Source organism: Anomaloglossus baeobatrachus, chromosome 2, assembly GCF_048569485.1.
Source record: "Anomaloglossus baeobatrachus isolate aAnoBae1 chromosome 2, aAnoBae1.hap1, whole genome shotgun sequence".
Classification (NCBI taxonomy): Eukaryota; Metazoa; Chordata; class Amphibia; order Anura; family Aromobatidae; genus Anomaloglossus; species Anomaloglossus baeobatrachus.
This window is the reverse complement of record NC_134354.1, coordinates 311,867,750-311,890,175: the sequence shown is the minus strand read 5'-3', so window position 1 is coordinate 311,890,175 and position 22,426 is coordinate 311,867,750. Positions and strand designations below refer to the sequence as shown.

At 46.1% G+C, this 22,426-nt stretch overlaps 1 protein-coding gene and 1 long non-coding RNA gene across 3 annotated transcripts in view; one reads left to right on the top strand and one right to left on the bottom strand.

Moving 5' to 3' along the window:
• The window catches only part of DEF6 (DEF6 guanine nucleotide exchange factor), an 817,872-nt gene that overhangs the window by 482,776 nt on the left and 312,670 nt on the right, over nucleotides 1–22,426 (bottom strand). The gene's annotated exons all lie outside the window — the stretch shown is intronic.
• LOC142291402 (uncharacterized) lies at nucleotides 1,394–9,147 on the top strand. The gene is made up of 2 exons (XR_012750477.1): nucleotides 1,394–5,429; nucleotides 7,795–9,147. It is a non-coding gene; the product is annotated as an uncharacterized LOC142291402 (long non-coding RNA).

Here is a 22,426-nt window from a genome sequence, read left to right as displayed (position 1 = left end):
CACGCACACACACAGAGTGATCGCACAGTGCAGGGCGTAACAGACACACACACACTTATGGCACACAGCCCAAGGACAAAACACACACAAACACGTGCTGTGCCATCAACATGGGAAAAACACACACAGTGATGGCACAGCACAAGGGCAACAGACACACACACAGACAGACACACACACACACACACACACACACAGTGATGGCACAGGAGCGACACACACAGAATGATGGCATAGCACAGGGGCAACAGACACACGCACACAACACAGTAATGGCACAGCACAGGGCAGTTTTTTCTGTAGTGTTACAGGCAGACATTTGTACATTATAATACTCACCTGCTCCTGTGCTGTGAGAGATGGTGATAGTGTTACTGAGGGGCGGCACATGTGTTACTAAGAGGCCAGCATACAAGTTACTAGGAGCCAGTGGGGGGCATACAGGTTACTGGGGGTGGCTTACATGTTTAATGGGGTAATACAAGTTACTGGGGGGGGCATACACATTACTGGGGCCGGCATACACATTACTGGGGCCCTGGGGGCACATACAAGTTACTGGGGCCCTACATACAAGTTACTGGAGCCCTGGGGGCACATACAAGTTACTGGGGCCCTGCATACAAGTTACTGAGGTCCTGGGGGCACATACAAGTTACTGGGGCCCTGCATACAAGTTACTGGGGCCCTGTGGGCACATACAAGTTACTGGGGCCCTGCATACAAGTTACTGGGGCCCTGGGAGCACATACAAGTTACTGGGGCCCTGGGGGCACTTACTGGGGCCCTGCGTACAAGTTACTGGGGCCCTGGGGGCACATACAAGTTACTGGGGCCCTAGGGGGACATACACATTATGGGGGTTGGCATACAAGTTACTAGGGGCCAGTGGGGGGCATAGAAAAGCTATTTGGGGGTGCAAACAAGTTACTGGGGGTTAGGGGGGGCATATAAGTTACTTGGGGGTCTCAGGGGGGTATATACACATTATGAATTTATCTTTGCTCTAGCCATGCTCTATACATCTAACAGGAGTACTCCTGGAGTCCAGTAAATAGACTATTACCGGAGTCACGGTGTCTGCTAAAGAACAGTAGGAACTGCAGTTTGCTGTCTGTGCTCGGTGATCCAGTCCTGGTTTTGTGTGTGGCTGTGGTAATCTGAGTCTCTCTCTCTCTGCTGCTGGATGGGTGCCGAGTCTGTCGCTGCGGATCCCCCCCGTAACAGTACAAGCAAACACCAATGGCTGCTTCCTGCCTCTGAAACTCTCTCAGGCTGTAAAGCTACGTCAGCAGGGGGGCGTGTGGTTGACATAAAAGTTTAGCCAGAGAATCAACAGAGCAGGAGGGGTTTCTGTGACGGCCGGCGCTGAGCTGCAGAAGCTGCCTGACAGTCTGACATTCAGCCTGGTTGGCTGCTGCGCCTGGATTGAATGATCATCATAAAACTAAAATGAGTGCCTCCCTCAGCTCACGGGCCTCCTAGGGTCCCGGGCCCCATAGCAGTGGCGTGGTCTGCCTCTATTGACGGTACGCCACTGCACACCCCATACTGAATGTAACCCCAGACCATGATCTTTCCACCACCAAACTTAACTGTTTTCTGGATCCATACGGGCTGCAGTAGGTCTCCTGCAGTATTTGCGGCGGCTGTGGTGTAATTCAACTGAAGATTCATCAGAGAAATCCACCTTCTGCCACTTTTCCAGCGTCCATCTGTTTAGCAGGCTGTGGGACTTGGCAAATGCCACACGTTTTTTTAATTGCCTTTTGTTTAGTGCTGGCTTCTGGGCACTGATTCGACAATGGAGGCCATTTCGAGACAGAATCCTACAAACTGTTCTAGTTGACACAGGGACTTGAGGTGACCAGGCCTGTTGGAGCTCTTCTGCAGTGGAAGAGGGGCTGGCTTTGGATTTTCTAACCAACAAACGTTCCTCCTGAGCAGTTGTCTTGCGGGGTCTGCTGGACCTGGGCTTGTCAAAAACACCTGCAGTCTCTTCAAATCTTTTTTTAATTCTTTGTCCTTGACACTGAGACACATTAAAGGTGCCAGCCACCTCTGCAGTGGATCTGTTCTTCAGCCTCTTGATAATCAAGGCTTTGGTCGCAGGGTGGATTTTTGGCATGTTGTCAGAGGTCAAGTTGTAGTTCAACTGAAGGTCTGGGGTGCTGGGTTTCTTTTTATACAGTCATGGCCAAAAGTTTTGAGAATGACACCAAAATTATATTTTCACATGATCTGTTGCCCTCTGGTTTTTAATTGTGTTTGTCTGATGTTTACATCACATACAGAAATATAATTGCAATAATATTATGAGTACCAAAAGGTTATATTGACAGAATGAGTTAATGCAGCAAGTCAATATTTGCAGTGTTGACCCTTCTTCTTCAGGACCTTTGAAATTCTCCCTGGCATGCTCTCAATCAACTTCTGGACCAATTCCTGACTGATAGCTGTCCATTCTTGCCTAAGCAATGCTTGCATTTTGCCAGAATTTGTTGGTTTTTGTTTGTCCACCCATCTCTTGATGATTGCCCACAAGTTCTCAATGGGATTAAGATCTGGGGAGTTTCCAGGCCATGGACCCAAAATCTCTATGTTTTGTTCCATGAGCCATTTAGTGATCACCTTTGCTTTATGGCAAGGTGCTCCATCATGCTGGAAAAGGCATTGTTGGGCGCCAAACTGCTCTTGGACAGTTGGGAGAAGTTGCTCTTGGAGGACATTCTGGTACCATTCTTTATTCATTGCTGTGTTTTTAGGCAAGACTGTGAGTGAGCCGATTCCCTTGGCTGAGAAGCAACCCCACACATGAATCGTTTCAGGATGCTTAACAGTTGGCATGAGACAAGACTGGTGGTAGCGCTCACCTCTTCTTCTCCTAATAAGCTGTTTTTCAGATGTCCCAAACAATCGAAAAGGGGATTCATCTGAGAAAATGACTTTACCCCAGTCTTCAGCAGTCCACTCCCTGTACCTTTTGCAGAATATCAGTCGGTCCCTGATGTTTTTTCTGGAGAGAAGTGGCTTCTTTGCTGCCCTCCTTGAAACCAGGCTTTGCTCAAAGAGTCTCCGCCTCACAGTGCGTGCAGAAGCACTCACACCAGCCTGCTGCCATTGCTGAGCTAGCTCGGCACTGCTGGTAGTCCGATCTCGCAGCTGAAACAGTTTTAAGATACGGTCCTGGCGTTTGCTGGTCCTTCTTGGGCGCCCTGGAGCCTTTTTGGCAACAATGGAAGTTCTCTCCTTGAAGTTCTTGATGATGCGATAGATTGTTGACTGAGGTGCAATCTTTGTAGCTGCGATACTCTTCCCTTTTAGGCCAATTTTTGTGCAGAGCAATGATGGCTGCACATGTTTCTTTAGAGATAACCATGGTTAAATGAAGAGAAACAATGATACCAAGCACCAGCCTTCTTTTAAAGTGTCCAGTGGTGTTATTCTTACTTAATCATGACTGATTGATCGCCAGCCCTGTCCTCATCAACACCCACACCTGTGTTAATGGAACAATCATTAAAACAATTTTAGCTGCTCCTTTTAAGGCAGGAATGCAATGCTGTTGAAATGTGTTTTGGGGGTTAAAGTTCATTTTCTTAGCCAATATTGAGTTTGCAATTAATTGCTGTTAAGCTGATCACTCTTTAAGACATTCTGGAGTATATGCAAATTGCCATTAGAAAAACTTAACCAGTAGCATTCTCAAAACTTTTGGCCATGACTGTACACACCCACTAATTAACCGATCATTTAGTGAGCACATGTGAGGATGTAAACTAGGATAGGGTGCATTATATGAAAAGGCGACAAAACTTTTGTCTTGACAAAATCTGACCTTTCTGTGTTCATTAAATGATCAATATTTCAGCTTTGCAGCAACTTTATTTTCATATCCTAAATCAAATTTGGGAGGGTTTCAGCTTTCAAAAGAGTAATTTATGAAACCAATGGATGAATTTAAAGTCAAGTTATAAGCTTTTATTTACATTACATGGATAAGCGACAGAACTTCTGTCAGGGACTGTATATAAATATCAAAAACTGGTTTTGTGCGGATTTTCATAAAATGTGACAATCCCTTTGTTGTAATATACAAGTGTGTGAGGGTGATAAGTGAGGAGTAATGATACCCTGCTCTTTAAATATCTAAAAAGAGTTATCCCAATATCAGCATCCAAGTGATATATTGACTTGGATAGGCTTGTTAATAATTTTGGTGGTGTTAATTTTTTTTTTTTTAAATATCACTAATAAAGGTTACGTTTTAATTAGATATTTTTGTCCTTCTAAGCCAGTGAAATGTATTATTCAGTCACTATGAGATGGCAACATGTGGTTTGGTCATTGTATGGCAGTATGTCACATGTGTGTCACGGGTGACAGACATTCCTGTGGTGTCTGGCTCTAGAAGGTCACAGTATTTAGCTGTGCAAACTGCTCCCTGACCTTTTATCATTTCTGTTTGCACGTACAGTAGCATTATTTAATCACTAAGTGGTGTTAATATGTGGTCTAGTCATTGTGCAGTGGTATTTGTCCCTCATATGTGGTAATATTTGGTCGCTAAGTAGTTGTGATACGTGGTCTAGTCATTTGTGCAGTGGTTTTTGTTCCTTGTATGTTGTATTATTCGGTCACTATGTGGTGGTAATATGTGGTCTGGCATTGTGTGGTGGTATTTGTCCCTTGTATGCGGTATTTTTAATTCATTGGTGGTAATATGCGGTTTGATCATGGTGTGGCAATTTTCCCCTTGTATATTGTATTATTCAGTCACTATGTAGTGGTAGTATGTGGTTTGGTCATTGAGTGGCAGTATGTCACGGTACGAAAAGATCTACAAGAAACTTATAGGCCTAGAACTTCATTCCATCACATTGGCCGAATATCACAAAAGCAAGAGAATACCCCGCGGGTTGATGGTCCAGCTCCGTCCTACTCTTTTTTCTGACAACACAGCATTTTGCACTAAATTTGAGAGTATTCTGAACAAATGCTCAATGGATATTATCATCCTCACCATCGACTTCTTACAACAGGAAATCACCGACATTAACAGTCAAGTACGAAATATAGAAGAACAACTGACCAACACACTTTCCACGACTGAATGGGACAAGATTCAAACACGTACTCAAGCATCTATCTCTGATTTTAATAAGACTCTACAGGATCGCAAAAGGTCAAAATTTATTAGGGACCAGGAGGATTATCTAAGAGACCGCGTGTATAAATGGCACTTCTCAGAATCTCACGACAGACGATTCACCTACCAGGCATCGCATCAGGGTTCCACGAGTTCGAACAGCGACCACAGTCAACCACGAGGGCCCTCTTTTTTAGGAACACGTCGTCCCCCAAAAGAAAGACGCGGAGGGGGAAGAGGCAACCCAGGGACCCCACAAAAAGTTACGACCAGGTCACAGGTAGGACCAATATCGTCTTTAATATCTCTTCCTATCACTTATCCCCAACGGAGACGAGGGTCTTGCAGAAGGGACTCTCCTTCTGCCCGACACCATCGTTCATTGAATTCCTGTTAGACCAAGAGTTGCGCCGTCTTTATAGGTCCATTAGACTGAAGGTACATTTCCAATCCATGGAAAATACCAATACCAACATATCGATAATGGACCCAGACATGTTCAAATTGAGTGATCTAAAGCTCTCTATTCCAAGTCCCTTCACTCCACCAAAAACACATCACCCTGTAGAGACTTTTATTGGTTTGGTCACTTCTGAAACATCTAAAGTAATCAATGAGATTAGGGGTGGTAACATGCATGTCCATAATAATTTGACACCGGAGGAAACACAGGCCATTCGTGGCCTTAGAGAGAATAGCAAATTGATTATCAAACCGGCTGATAAGGGTGGGGCCATAGTGGTCATGGATAGGTCATACTATATATCTGAGATCTATGGACAGTTGAAAGATCTTACCACTTACTCTCCCATTCCCTGTGACCCCACACCCCGGATTAGGGAACACATTAGGATGCTGGTTGATGAATACTCTGGGCTGGGCATTATTGACAAGAAGCTGGCAGAATTCCTTATCAAAGATCATCCCATCACACCAGTGTTCTACACTTTGCCCAAGATACATAAAAATCTCAATCAACCACCGGGCCGCCCAATCGTGGCATCAACCGAATCCATTCTTTCTCCATTAGCCATAACCTTAGAGAAGATCCTTACTCCACTAGTCCCTTCTATCCGTTCCTACATTAAAGACACTGCCGATTTTCTCCAGCACCTCGGGACACTAGGAGTCATTTCCCAACGAGATATCCTAGTGACACTCGATGTCAATAGTCTCTATACAAGTATTGATCACCAACAGGGCATTGAGGCTGTTACCATTTTTCTTGATCAACAAGCAGATTTTTCTCCACTCCAAAAAAAGTTCAGCCTAGATCAGTTCTTTTTACAGAACAAAGGGACCGCGATGGGATCCAACATGGCGCCACCTTACGCCAACATCTTCATGGCGCATTTCGAGGATTCCTTTGTTTACACTCATCATCTGTATCCAACACACGTTAAGACGTGGTGTAGATATATTGATGATGTCTTCATGATCTGGCACGGTGACCGGGACTCCTTATTGTCCTTTTATAATGACCTTAACGATTGTTTACCCACTCTAGGTTTCACGTTACACTGTGACCTCGAGAATATCAGTTTCTTAGACACTACCATCAGGAAGTCCCCCGAGGGTATGTTAGTCACTGATTTGTACACTAAGCCAACCGATAAGAATAGTTTGCTCCATTTTTCAAGTGCACACCCCAGACATGTTAAAGAGGCCCTTCCATTATCACAAATTAAAAGGGTTCAACGGATTGTGTCTGACCCGGTTCTACAAGAACAACATTGTTCTGAGATGAGTCAGAAATTTATGGCGAGAGGGTACCCACGTAATATTGCTGTCCCTGGTTCGAGTGATAGACAACAACGCACCATACAAGGACCTAGGGTAGCCTATGTATCTACTTACCATCCCTTCCAGTCCCGGATTAAAGGGGCCATCCTTAAACATTGGCCCTTATTAGGGACAGCCTATCCTAATGTGGCAGCTTTTCAGAATCCGCCCCTATTTTGTAACAAGCGCCCCAAAAATCTGCGGGATACCCTCATTAGGGCTGATGTGGGCTCTCAGAAAAAACATCTCCGCTAAACCACCCTTTCTACCACACGTAAGGGTAACTTTCCATGCTTACATTGCACACAATGTTCAAATTTGACAAAGGGGAGCTCATTCACCCATCCTCGCACTGGCAGGGTTTTCCAATTACAAGATTTTTTCACTTGTGATTCCTCCTACGTGGTCTATCTCATAAAGTGTCCCTGTGGTCTCGGATATGTTGGGGAGACGACCCAACATATCCGAGACCGAATCAGCAAGCACAAATCCACAATCAGGTGCAAACACAATTTACTACCCATTCCGGCACATTTCATGAGAGCAGGCCACTCTGTGGCACAACTACGTTTTCAAGTGATAGAACATGTCCCCCAGAGTAGGAGAGGTGGTAATAGGATTAAAAGGTTAAAAGAGAGGGAAGCTTTTTGGATCCACACCTTACAGACTCTTGAACCAAATGGCCTCAACCGCGAGTATGAGGTATTCTACTAATAATTCATTTTCCACACATATTATTGATTTTTCCTATCAGATGTACTATGTCCACGAAACACTATTGTCTAATATGCTTGTGTTGAAACGTGTTTGTAGAATACAACTTCTTTTCCATCATAATAAACTTTTTTCTTTGTTTTCCCTAGGCACAGTAATCCCTCCCACAGAATGTCCTCACCGATTGCGTCTATGGAAGAATCCCTGCTTCATCACATACTCTGTGTGTGGGCACGTGCGTGCGCGGTAACGATCGCTACTGCGGCCGGTCCGCGCACGCGCCCGCCACACAAAGGGACGCACTTCCCTCACCTCCCAGCGCCGTCTGTGGATCGCGAGCCGCGCATGCGCGGGGGATACCTCTGATGTGACTCCTCTGCGCATGCGCTGGCGTGCGTTCCACGGGCGGCGAAGCGGTTCACAAGCAAGACTTCCTGCTTTTCTCCCCACACTCAGCCCTCCCACTGGGGCTTTAAATGGCGGCGGCCGGACACAGCGGTCACACAGGACTCCACGTGGTCTGCTACCACGCTCTGCACCCGGACTCACCTGACTCCTCTGCTCCCCACGGGAACTACCACTGTAATCCACCCAGGAACTAGAGGCTAACCCCTTGGCATATAGCTCACCAGGTACTATATAGGAGCATAATCCCTGATCCCCTCATTCACTGCATGCTAATCTAAGCAAGTCTTTTTCTTTTACCTCCAGTGTTTTTCCTGTATGGGAATATATAGGGTCCCAATACCCTTTTCTTTGTTCAAATCACAGTATAAGGTTTGTGCCAGATGTTATACCCTCTGTCTACTTGTTATTATTACATGTTTGTAGTACCTATTTTAGGTCACATTTATGTATCAAATTGTATGTATCCCCTGGAATTCCACTCCATACCCTCCAGCGACCTGTGTCCTTTTTGGTGGGTTAGGCCAACCTTATTAGTGTCAGGACTATACCTCAGTTGAGGAACTAGGACCACAGTTCTATATTATGTGTTCACCTTACCCTTTGTACTATCTGATAGGTCATGATCTAACAATATTGCATCTGACCATGTTATGAGACAGCTCCTGACTGGAGCACTAGCAAAGGTATTTCCCTGCTTATCTCCAATTTCACTTTCAGCTCTATACTTATTCTTATAAACCTGTTCACACTCTGGTTCAGCTCCTCTTGCTAATCACTGTTTTAATTACCTATACTAGGGTAACTCATTTGACATTATTGTACTTTGCCTCAGGTATATACCCTGTTTCTCAATTCTCAACCCATGAACCTGTTGTTCATCACCTTTATTCCCTGCATACGCCACTAGGTATGTACATCTTATTAGGTTACACCTCGTGACATATGAACCGAACAAACGGTTACTACTACCTCAGAGTCGTTTATATATTTTTGTTTTTCTCCTTAACATGTACGATAATTTTATTTCTTCTTTTCATGCATAGTAAAGAATGTATTTACATGTATGTAACAAATTCATTATACTTTGTACTGTACTCACAGTGTGTTTCTTCTTTTGTTGTCTAGATCATTTGTTTGTTAAAGGCCTATGTTTGGCCGAAACGTCACGGCATATGATCTTTTTTTCATAACTTTGCATGAAAAAAAAGCAAATCAAAAGACATTTATCCTCTTTTCTTGATTGAGTGTGCCCGGGTTTATCTTCTGAACGGGTGACAGACAGTCCTGGTCACAGCGCTTGGCTGCACAAACTGGTCTCTGACCTTCTGTCATTTATGCTTGGATTTCATCCCTTTCCCTTTAGGACCCTGTGGTGTTCTTCAGCCTGTCAGCTGCTGTTCAGCAGTACTCCCCTTGTCTTTATATACCTTTACTTCATATTATTCGGATCTGGTGATATTTCATGTGCCTTTATCAAGTCTTCAAGTGCTAGCAGTCGGTTTGCATACATCTAGAGAAACTTTGTAGTTGTTGCAGTTCTTGTCTCTGTATCAACTGGAGATAAGCTGTTTTTTGTTTTTTTCTTATGTGTTTTCTGTGTGTCTTTTAGAACCTGAGCGTGCGAGGTACTGCAGCAAAGTGCGGGGATTGCAGATAAGTGTGGCATAGTTTAAACACAATTTCATTGTGGTGATAACTCTAATTGTTTAATTTCACTAGGAAATTGTGTGTCTGTGTTTGTCTGTGATACTGTGAAAAAGCAAAAAAAAAAAAAAAAGTTATTTTGTGATTTAATTAGTAGTATTAGCCACACCTGTTTCTAAAAGCTTCTGGTAGTCCTTGTGGAACTATATAAACCAGCCAGAACAAGCGAGGTTCTGAGAATGCGAGGTACTGCAGCAAAGTGCAGGGATTGCAGATAAGTGTGGCATAATTTAAACGGGGATTGCAGATAAGTGTGGCATAGTTTAAACACAATTTCATAGTTTTACACAAGAACATAGTTTCCCCACTCGGCTCCGCCAACTCCTGCACTTGGCATGTACACACACACAATCACACTCATCTGTCCCCAGCCATGCAGTGCACGGCACTGACGTCCTCAGCGCCACATGGCCCCACTCGGCTCCACCCACCTCGCGCTCCGCCGCCTGCACACATGGCCCCGCTCGGCTCCACCCACCTCGTACTCCACCGCCCGCACACATGGCTCCACTCGGCTCCACCCACCTCGCACTCCGCCGCCCGCACCCATGGTCCCGCTCGGCTCCACCCACCACGCACTCCGCCATGTGTGCCATGGCCATCTAATGGATGCACCACTTCTGGGGCGGCTGCGGCCTCCTATTTTTAGGCTGGGGAGAGTCCAATAACCATGGACCTCCCTAGTCTGAGAATATCAGACCCCAGCTGTCTGTTTTACCTTGGCTGGTGATCCAATTTTGGGGAGACCCCCACGTGTTTTTTGTTTTTTTTTAATTATTTATTTAATTTAAAATAATAGCATGGGGTGCCCTCAGTTTTGGATTACCAGCCAAGGTGAAGCTGCCAGCTGTGGTCTGCAGGCTGCAGCCGTCTGCTTTACCCTAAGCTGGCTACAAAAATAGGGGGAACCCCACGTCATTTTTTTTTTAAATTGTATTTATTTTTTTGGCTAAATACAAGGCTAAGCACCCCTCAGTGCCACATGAAAGGCACCAAAGGGTGCAAAATTACAAAATGCAGGAGAGTGGGACATTGTGTCTTTCTGCCATTATAATGACAGAAAAGACTGATATGAAGTGAACAAGCACAGGAAAATCCCCAGAGTGCTCTATGCTGTAAAAAGCAGTAGAAAATGGCACTGGAGTGAACATGTGACCGCCTCATGTAGGTTGAAGCTATGGATCCTGGGTAAATTTATGTATTTTCCCTCCTTCAGTTTTTTTGCAGTACGCAAAAAAAAACAGAAGGCACATGGATGACAAACGGATGACATACGGACCATATACGGAACGGAAACGGATGCCACATGGATTCACCCGTGAAAAAAACGGACCGTTTTTTGCGGACCGCAAAAACGGATCGGTCGTGTGAATGTAGCCTTATTCTGATCTGCCATTTATAAACCGCAGGCAGAAATAAGTGAATAGCGCCCCCCAGCGTCAGAAAATCTCCGGGGTTTCAGGGGGTAGCTGAGACCCTGGAGATCATGATTCAGGCCGGTTTTTCCAGTCCCCGCGGTATACCGATGATCACGTTACAGTAAATGACAGCGCCGGTAAAAAAATTATTTATCTCCCATCTGGCATGAACAAACATCTCAGATGGGAGATAAATCTCCTCCCCGGTCCCCTCCGGTCCCCCGGTGTCGCCAAAGTGCCCCCCCTGACCTCCTCCCATAAATCCAAGATGGCCGTGCACACAGCAGCGCGCCAGATGCATTCACCCTACTCCTCTGATTTCTGTCGCATGTGCCATGACACATGCGACAGAAAACTCCTCCCCAGGCCCTGCCAGGTCACTCCCTATAACCCCACCGGTGTTCCCCGGTGTCCCACGGTACCTGTGCAGCGTTGATCCCCCGTGGCCCCCTCCTGCATTGCCCTGCTCATGAGGTAAGGAACATAGTTGATCAGGAGAGCTATACTACATTTCCAAATGGAGGTATTTGATTTTATAGTTGCCCTGCTGAACAACTACCAAACATGAGAGTCCGTTATACGCCACAAGAAAACATGTCTAAATAGTGAGCTCTGTTGTTTAGTATTCATTCAGCTGGATAACTGGACTTAAAGGTGTATTCCATCTCCAAGATCCTATCCCCAATATATAGTAGGTGGAATAGCAATAATATCAGCAAATACCAATATTTGGAAATGCAGAATAGTTCTCCTGATTAAGCATGCCCTTACTTCATGAGCAGGGCATTGCAGCTTTGGTAGCAACAGTTACAACATGGACTCTGCTGCTGTGGACCCGGGGAGAGTGGGTGCAGATTCATTGCACCCACACTCCTCACATGGAGGGTCTGCAGTCCTAGAAAATGGGTGATACGTTCCATGAGCGTGTCCCCCCACATTCTAGATGGTCCAGAGTCATTGTGGGACCCCTTTATTTATTTTTTTTACAATAAATTGGTGAAAGAGTGAATGTTTTGGGGAGTGTTTTTTCAAATACATTTTTTTTGACGATTTTTTTTGTTAGTACTAACAGTTTGTGATGTCGGGTATCTGATAGACGCCATGACATCACAAACTGCTGGACTTGATGTCAGGTGACCTTACAGCTAGTATCAACCCCATTTATTACCCCGTTTGCCACCGCACCAGGGCACGGGATGAGCTGCGGAGAAGTGCCAGGATTGGCGCATCTAGTGGATGCGCCACTTCTGGGGCGCTTGCAGCCTGTTATTTTTAGGCAGTGAAGGGCCAATAACTATGGACCTTCCCACCCTGAGAATACCAGACCACAGCTGTCCGCTTTACCTTGGCTGGTGACCCAATTTGGGGGGGCCCTACTTTTTTTTGTAATTATTATTATTTATAAAATAATTATAAAAAAAGATCCTGGGGTGACCTCCACATTGGATCACCAACCATGGTAAAGCTGCCAGCTGTGGTTTTCAGGCTACAGCCGTTTGCTTTACCCTAGCTGACTATCAAAAATGGAGGGACCCCACGTCATTTTGTTTTAAACTATTTTTGTAAATAAAAAAAATTAATGGGCTTCCCTGTATTTTGATTGCCAGCCAAGGTAACGCCAGGCAGATGGGGGTGGCATCCCGTAGCTGTCTGCTTTATCTGCGCTGAGAATCAAAAATACCGTGAGAGCGCTACATAATTTTTTTTGATGATTTATTTTTACAGTACTGTCATGTCAGGCAATCAAAATACAGGGAAGCCCATTTTTTTTTTTTAGTTATTTAAATAAATAATTAAAAAAATATATATATGGGCTCCCGCTACATTTTTTGTATTGCTAGCTGAGGGTAATCCAAGCAGCTACTGGCTGCTAACCCCCACTACACTACACTAAGACTACATGTTTATTACTCCCTGTCAGCCCTCCATGATCCTGCTCTTCTGTCTTCTTTCTCCTTCAACCCTTGCAGCTCTGCTACATCAGAGAGCACTGCATGGGAGGAGGACGCTGCTGCTCCGTGCAGAAATCACTCTGTGAGAGTGACCACAGGCTGCTGGCTGAGAGCGGTGACATCGCTGCTGACAGACGGGTTTCCTTAGCAACGGTGCGCCGATCACGTGATTCCCGGTGCCCCTGCGTGCTGTAAGTGGTGACGTCACCGCTGACAGATGGGTTACCATAACAACGGTGCTCCGATCACGTGATTCCCGATGCCGCTATTTACCGGCTGTGGCAGCTAGTCCCTGCATGTGGCTGACTCTGTAAAGAGCGTCCACATGCAGGAACGGGGAGTCGACCATGTGCCAGAGCATTTCGCCGGTACACGGACATGCTCAAACGAGCACCGCGTACCGGAGATGCACTGACAGGACCTAGCATGACATCATAGCCATGTGACCAGTCTGTAGCCAATGAGATAATAGACACGTGACTGGTCACATGCTATTTTGACGTCATGATAGGCCCTATCATCAGCACTGGTTACCGGGAGGACGCAGCGATTATCGGAAGGAAAAGCGGCGGGATACAGAGTGCAGGACATGTCGCGGGGACCGGTAAGTGTTATGGCAATGTTTATTAACTTGTGTACATTTATAATGTGTTTTTATGTGTTTGTGTTTGCCTCCCATTGTTTTCAATGGGGTTCGAGAGGTTCGTCAAACGGCTCGCCGAACCGAACTCGAGCGCGGCCTCCGTTCGACGAACCGAACCGAACTCGAGCCTTTAGAGGCTCGCTCATCTCTAGTGAACATGTCTGCACTCGATGCAAGCATGTTGCGTATTTGGAAGCCAAGGTAACTGCTCTAAATAAGCAGCTTGCAAAACTCAGGGGCATTGCAAACCTGGAGAGGAGTTTAGAGCTCACTGAGCTTTCTCTGGCTGGGGCCAGTGAAATGGATGAGGGTGGAGGTGGGGAAGATCAGGACCCAGAGGTAGGTAGCTGGGTAACAGTTAGAAGAAGAGGTAGGGGGAAAAGTGTCAGGGAGCCTAGTCCTGACCTGGCACAACCTAGTAAATATGCCTGTCTGGCTGATATTAGGAATGAACGGCCAGGACTAGGGTCACTACAGCAGGACGTTGCTCATAGCAACCAGGAAAACGACTGCTGTAGGAAGGAGGGAAATAAGAGCAAAGCCCAGACAGATGTTGGTGGTAGGGGACTCTATAATTAGGTGGACAGACAGAGTCATCTGTCGCTGAGACCGTGAATGCCTTACAGTGTGTTGTCTGCTGGGTGCTCGGGTTCGGCATATTGCGGATCAGATAGACAGAATGCTGGGTGGGGCTGGGGAAAACCCAGCGGTCATGGTGCACATTGGTACTAATGACAAAGTTAGAGGCAGGTGGAAGGTCCTTAAAATGATTACAGTGAAATAGGAGAGAAGCTCAAGTCCAGGACCTCCAAGGTGGTGTTTTCAGAAATACTACCGGTGCCACGAGCGTCACTAGATAGACAGCGGGAGCTTAGGGAGATAAATATGCGGCTTAGAAGTTGGGGCAGAAAGGAAGGGTTCGGGTTCATGGAGAACTGGGCCGACTTTTCAGTCGGCTACAGGCTCTACGGTAGGGACGGGCTGCACCTCAATGGGGAAGGTGCAGCTGTGCTGAGGGAGAAAATGGTCAGACGGATGGAGGAGCTTTTAAACTAGGATCTGGGGGGAGTGAGAGTAGTGGAGCAAAAAAAGGGGATAGATAGAGCAGATAGAGACAGTGAGACGGTAGGGGTCAATTAAGGATTAGGGGGGATGGGACATGCAAGGAACGTAGGAAGGCTAGGAGTAATAAAGGTGTTAATTGTATTAAATGTCTACTGGCAAATGCAAGAAGTCTTGCAAACAAAATGAATGAATTGGAGACTCTTATGTCAACCATGGATTATGATGTGGTGGGCATTACGGAAATCTGGCTGGATGAAAGCCATGACTGGGTGACAAACATACAGGGTTACAGTACATTTAGGAGGGACAGGAAAGACAAAAAAGGTGGTGGAGTGTGTATATTTATCAAATCTAACCTAAAACCTGTGTTGAAGGATGACATTGGGGGGAACTGCAACAATGTAGAGTCAGTATGGGTAAATGTACATGGGGGCGGGGAATAATGGAAAAATGCTAATTGGAGTTTGCTATAAGCCTCCTAACATACCTGAACAAATTGAAAAGGCAGCTAATAATAATAATCGGGTTCTTATTATGGGGGATTTCAACTATCCAGACATACAGAGGGACATAGAATCTTCTGGTTGTGCTAAAAGCTGTAAATTCTTATCTATAATTCAAGACAATTTCCTCTCTCAGATGGTAGATGAACCGACGAGGGGAGATAATTTGCTAGATCTGGTCCTGTCAAATAGACCTGATACAATTTCAGATCTACAGGTCCGGGAGCACTTGTGCACCAGCGATCATAATATGGTAAGCTTCAACGTAATATTCAATAGAACATTTCAAAAGGGAAATGCTAAAACCTGGAATTTTAGGAAAGCTGATTTCAACAAATTAAGGGAAGAGCTTAAATGTGTAGATTGGGACAAAGTCATGGTAACTGAGGATACTGAACATAAATGGGGAAAGTTTAAGGATATACTGCTAGAGTCCTGTAAAAAACTTATACCCTCTGGTAATAAAATGTCCAGGAATAAAAAGAAACCACTATGAATAAATAAGACTGTACAAAGTATAATAAAACAAAAACAAAGGGCGTTTAAAATCTTAAAGGCTGAGAATACAGAAATAGCATTTCTGAAGTATAAAGATATCAATAGGAAATGCAAAAAAGAAATCAAACAAGCAAAACTAGCTACTAGAGATGAACCACCCCCCTAGCGTTCGATTTCGGGTCGGTTCGTCGAACGGGGGTCAAGTTCGTCGAACGTTCGACGAACCCATTCGAACCCCACTAAAAACAATGGCAGGCAAACACATATTAACACATAGAAAACACCTTCTAAGGTGTCCAAAAGGTGACAAACAACTCACAAGACACCACAAACACATGGGAAAGTGACAAGGACATATACTCATGTGAAAACAAAAGAGCTGGACGAGTAAAAAGAAGAGGAGAGACAGATATAGGAGTATATATATATATATATATATATAAGTGAACATCGATGCCATTACTGTGCAACTTGAGCCTTGCTCATTTTGGACTTCCAATCTGGATAAATTGCCTGAGCTTGCCACTTACGTCTTGGGGATCTTGGCGTGTACCGCAGCCAGCGTTCTCTCGGAACGTGTCTTCAGTGCTGTTGGGTGTCTGCTGACAGATAAGCGCACGCGTCTGTCCAGTGACAATGTGGACAGACTAACGTTCATCAAGATGAAGAAGTCATGAATCAGAGAGGACTTTTCTATCCCTGTGTCATCCTGGGGAGGCGAAAGGCTGCTGGATTTTTCATAGTGCTTCATGCAAATCAACTTGAAGTTTGCAACTGTGGGACAACTGATGCCAGTGAAGTGGTGTGTGCCCAATTTTTGGAATAGAGGGAGACTGTGGTTGGAGTCCCCTTTTTTTAAAAAAAAATGAACCAAGATGAAGAAGTCATGGATCAGAGAGGACTTTTCGACCCCTGTGTCATCCTGGGGAGGCGAAAGGCTGGTGGATTTTTGATAGTGCTTCATGCAAATCAACTTTTTAAGTTTGCAACTGTGGGACAACTGATGTCAGTGAAGTGGTGTATGTGGCCCAATTTTTAGAAAAGAGGGAGACTGTAGTTGGAGTCCCCTTGCTGTGTTTTACATGATTTTAGAAGGGCATGACATGCCTAAAGGCCCCGTCACACACAGAGATAAATCTTTGGCAGATCTGTGGTTGCAGTGAAATAATGGACATATTGTTGTATTTGTACACAGATCTGCCTCAGATTTATCTCTGTATGTGACAGGGCCTTAAGAGGTTGACTTTCAGCATCTGCAAGCTGTTTGCAACAGAAATGCTGCCTTTCCACCCAGTGGACACAGAGGATTTTCGAGACCTTATGCCCATCGCAGTGCCCCAAGAGCAGATGCCCAGTCGCCACTCCTTCTCCAAGAAAGGCGTGCCCGCGCTACCCTAGCAGGTCGCACACAACCTCACCGCTTCCTTGAGAAACTCTGTGTGTGACAGGGTGCATTTCACCACAGATACTTGGACCAGTAAGCATGGACAGGGGCGTTACATGTCGCTGACTGGGCACTGGGTAACTATGGTGAGAGATGGAGAAGGGTCTTCTGTACAAGTCTTTCTGTCCCCACGAGTTGTGTGTCAATCCTTCCTCTGTATGTAGAAGTTCCTACACTGCTTCTGCCTCCTCAACCTCGTCTAGGTCCTCAACCTTCGCTCAAAACCTGTCTGGTAAGACCACCCGCGTTGTAACTGTGCACAAGGAATCACGTACACCTCCTTACTATGCTGGCAGCAGAGCTCAACGCCATCAGGCGGTTAAATCTTTACTTTGAAATGTATGGGAAATGTGAGTCACACCGCTGAGGAGTTGTGGACGGTTAGCTATGGAGACTGAGTTTCATCAATTAGTCACGAAAGAAGGGGAAAAACTGGACCTCATTATTTATTCATCGGGTCACTCCCCATTAACCACTGAAAACCTGAAACAAAAAACCTCTGGGAGTTTTTCTGACCCATACATATACATATAACAATTATCAAAAGTGCTCCAACCGTTTTATAAATAAATTTATTTTATTGTCACAATAGTACAAAAAACAGTTTATAGTATTATAATTAATCCTGAACAAAAATTCAGCAAAAAACATATTAAGGTAAAAATCCAAAAGAGAAAACAGGGCAAGAAGTGTGGACACGAATAAAAAGCCCAGGAATGGGAGAGGACACGGGACGATAGAGCAATCACTGACCCAGTCAAATAATGGGCATGAAAATATCCACGTATAATATCGTTGCTGGAGTGCAAGCTTAGGTGACTAAGTGCATATCAAGAGAAAATCAGAGCTATTCAGCGAGTGGACACTAGATGGCGCTCAAGCATAAATAACACGTTAATGTGTCCCAGCGCTGAATATTTTATTGCAGCAAAGTACTCCAGGCTTACCCATGTCAGTATGTTGTGAGGCTCACGTACCGGGTCCCCTCCCTCGCCCAGCGAGGGCGAGGGAGGGGACCCGGTACGTGAGCCTCACAACATACTGACATGGGTAAGCCTGGAGTACTTTGCTGCAATAAAATATTCAGCGCTGGGACACATTAACGTGTTATTTATGCTTGAGCGCCATCTAGTGTCCACTCGCTGAATAGCTCTGATTTTCTCTTGATATGCACTTAGTCACCTAAGCTTGCACTCCAGCAACGATATTATACGTGGATATTTTCCTGCCCATTATTTGACTGGGTCAGTGATTGCTCTATCGTCCCGTGTCCTCTCCCATTCCTGGGCTTTTTATTCGTGTCCACACTTCTTGCCCTGTTTTCTCTTTTGGATTTTTACCTTAATATGTTTTTTGCTGAATTTTTGTTCAGGATTAATTATAATACTATAAACTGTTTTTTGTACTATTGTGACAATTAAATAAATTTATTTATAAAACGGTTGGAGCACTTTTGATAATTGTTCTATGTATATGTATGGGTCAGAAAAACTCCCAGAGGTTTTTTGTTTGAGTTTCATCAATGGTTGTCTCCACTCAACCAGCAGCCAGGGGAGGCTGTGTGCGACAATGATGCAAACCTGGGTGCGGCCCTTCACCGTGACAATGTGACACACTTGCCTTGTATGGCTCACGCGTTCAATCTGGTTGTCCAGCAATTTTTAAACCACTATCCCGGCCTAGATGGCCTTCTGCAGAGGGCACGGTGTAACGCCTGCCTGGATCCACACACTCATACGGGCTGTAAAGGATAGGCTAGAGGGAAGCCACTCAACAAGCTGCACCCCTAGAACCCTGAAACCCTTTAACCCCTATACAGGGATTTGGAATTACACAGGGCCCAAGGTGATCAATACCTGTGGGAGGCTGCAGTCCGAGAGAGTAGTAGTCAGGCAGGGTCAAACCATGAATTGAGGAACATGAACAGAATTGGACGGCCAGGACTTAATCAGAAAACAAGCAGAGGTCCAATGCGGATCGGGCAATGAGGTACATAAACAGCAGGCAGGAGACGTAGTCAGGAAACAAGCATTAGTCAGCACACAAAATCACAAAACAGAACTGGGTGGAACAGGAACCAGAAGTTCAGAACTATGTCTGGCAGTGGTCAGCAGACAGGAGGGGCCTAAAAAAGGGTGTGGTGTCTTCCTATTGGTTGTAGCTGAATGATGGTACTTCAGCTGTGAGACAACCACCACCTACAGGCAGCCAGTGGTACTGCAGATCTCAAGGTAACCCAGCGAAGTGGCTGAGCGGAACCTGTGGCCATTGGCGCCGCTGGGATTGACTCCTCTCCCATCACCAGCACTATCTATGAAAGGAACACGGTGTCACCTGGCGATCGGAGTACAAGTTGCTGGAGCGGACTCCGGTGGTGACGTAACAGCCGTGTGCAACAATGATGCAAACCTGGGTGCGGCCCTTCGCCAGGGCAATGTGACACATGTGCCTTGTATGGCTCACGTGTTCAACCTGGTTGTCGAGCAATTTTTAAACCACTATCCTGGCCTACATGGCTTTCTGCAGAGGGTACGCGCGCTATGTGCTCACTTGCACCGTTCACACCCCGCAGCTAAACAACTTGCATCGCTCCAGAAGTCTTTCGGTCTGCCTGTTCACCGCCTGAAATGCGATGTGCCGACATGCAGGAATTTGATTCTGCACATGTTGCAGCGTCTGTGGCAGCACCAGCAAGCCCTGCTGCAATACGTTATGACTATGCAATACGTTAGCCTGGGCTAACGAGATCCAGAGGTGGGGCAGATCACGCTGCTGGAGTGGTCTCAGATCAAGTACCTATGCAGCCTTCTTCACAGTTTACAAATGGCGACGAAAATGTTTAGCGCTGACAATGCCATTATCATTATGGCAATTCGGTCATCTACATGCTGGAGCACACTCTAAACATTATTCAGAGTCAAATGGTGGGACAAGAGGAAGGGGAGGAAGTACAGGAGGAGTCATATGCGGAAGGGATAACAAGATCTACAAGGTCCACACGTTCAGCAGCACCAAGGCGGCAGGCATGGGACGGTGGGGGAGAGGGATTAACAAGGGCACATAGTAGCAGGCAAACTGTTGAGGAAGGTACAGGAGCCCAGGAAGAAATGGAGGACGAACTGGCAATGGGCATGGAAGACTCAGTAGATGAGGGAGAGCTTGATCACATTTCTGTTGTGCAAGGTTGGGGGGAGAGGGAAGAGGAAGGAAGCATGATTCTCACCTTCCACCACCAACACAGCAAGAACTTGGTCCTCCTGGATGCGCAAGACACATGAGTGCCTTCTTGCAGCACTACCTACAACATGACCCTCGGATTGTCCGAATTCGAAGTAATGCTGACTATTGGGTTGCCACACTGTTAGATCCCTGGTACAAGACAAAATTTGGCAAAATAAGTCCTGCCATAGAAAGGGACGCACGTATGCATGAGTATCAGCAGAAGCTGGTAAGCAATCTTAGATCGGCTTTTCCACTAAACACCAGTGCTGCACAGAGTGAACCTCAACGCTTTGTCACGGCTAGGAGAAAATGGTCTTTTACTTGTCCACATCTGAGGTACCGAGGGCTGGCTGCTGTGCTGAGACGGCGTTGAGTAGGCTGTCCCTGCAGAGTAGCAAATTTGGTCATATACAAAATGAGTGGAAAAAGGCCAGATGCTGGTGGAAAGGGGAACAGGTGTGTTAGAAAAGGGAAAAAAGTTTGTGTCCGTGGGTTTGGTGGTTAAGCAACAGTAACATCTGCTGAAGAAATACCATCTGTTACGGGGGGACTGGCAGATTTGGATAATGTGGTATATATCCCAATCGCCAGTCGGGGATCACCATGCTCCTAGATGGAAAAGGAGATGCTGGCAACCCGAAGGTTAGGCGGAGGATACAGAGCTGGGTGGTTCTGTAACAAATAGTAGCCTGAACCGAGTTAGATGATGCTCGGATCTGGAGACTGGGAACCCTGTTAGAATCACAGGGTCCACATACCCAGCCCAGAAACTCCCTGTTAACAACACAGGGGCCATTGGGTACGCTGTCCGTGTGCGTAAGGGGCACACCTGTGGACAGGAGGCGCAGCAGCCAAGTTAATGCCACTGTGCTGCACTAGCAGGACTGGTAGGACAGGAGCTGGTCGTAACCGTTCTGCGTTACCAAGTGTGGTGGCGTCCTGCACCGACGCTCTATCCTTGCCTACCTCTGGCCTAAAGCAACAATTCATTCTACACATGTAGGTGTGCTCTGTCTGAGCATAATAGAAAACTGCGCACCACCTTGTTGTCTCCAGCCCCTTTTCTAACCTGGGTCCGCCCCAACCCAGGGTGGACCACAATGCACCTCCATGAGCCAAAAGTAGAGTGCCACGTCATCAGTGACATAACCAGCGGCCTATCCGGAACCGCCACTTCAATGATGACCTCATGGCAGCCACGCCCCAAACACCTCACCAGTCATCATCTGATGAACAATGATGATGTGCCAAATCATAGGGGCGGACTTCTGTGAGCCAGTCCGCAGTGGACATATCATCAGGACACCTGATGCCCTCTGGACTATCATGAACTGCAACCTCACGGACATTGCCAGTGAGTTCCTTAATGGACCTAGCCTCTGATGCACTAAGTGCCTGAGCAACAGTCTCAGAAAACAGACTATAAGCTTCTGCATGCTCTGTAGGCCCAACACAGGACTTAAGGCCACTTTACACGCTGTAACATCGCTCAAGCAATGTCGTTGGGGTCACGGAATTGGTGACGCACATCCGGCCGCTTTAGCGATGTCGTTGCGTGTGACACCTATGAGCGATTTTGAATCGTCATAAAAAACGTTAAAAATCGCTAATCGGTGACATGCCCCCCTATTCCCAATTATCGTTGCTGCGTGTACGATGTAGTTCGTCGTTCCTGCGTCAGCACACATCGCTATGTGTGACACCGCAGGAACGAGGAACCTCACCTTACCTGCGTCCACCGGCAATGAGGAAGGAAGGAGGTGGGCGGCATGTTCCGGCTGCTCATCTCCGCCCCATCGCTTCTATTGGGCGGCCGCTTAGTGACATCGCTGTGACGCCGAACGAACAGCCCCCTTAGAAAGGAGGCAGTTCGCCAGTCACAGCGACGTCGATAGGCAGGTAAGTGCGTGTGACGGGTCTGAGC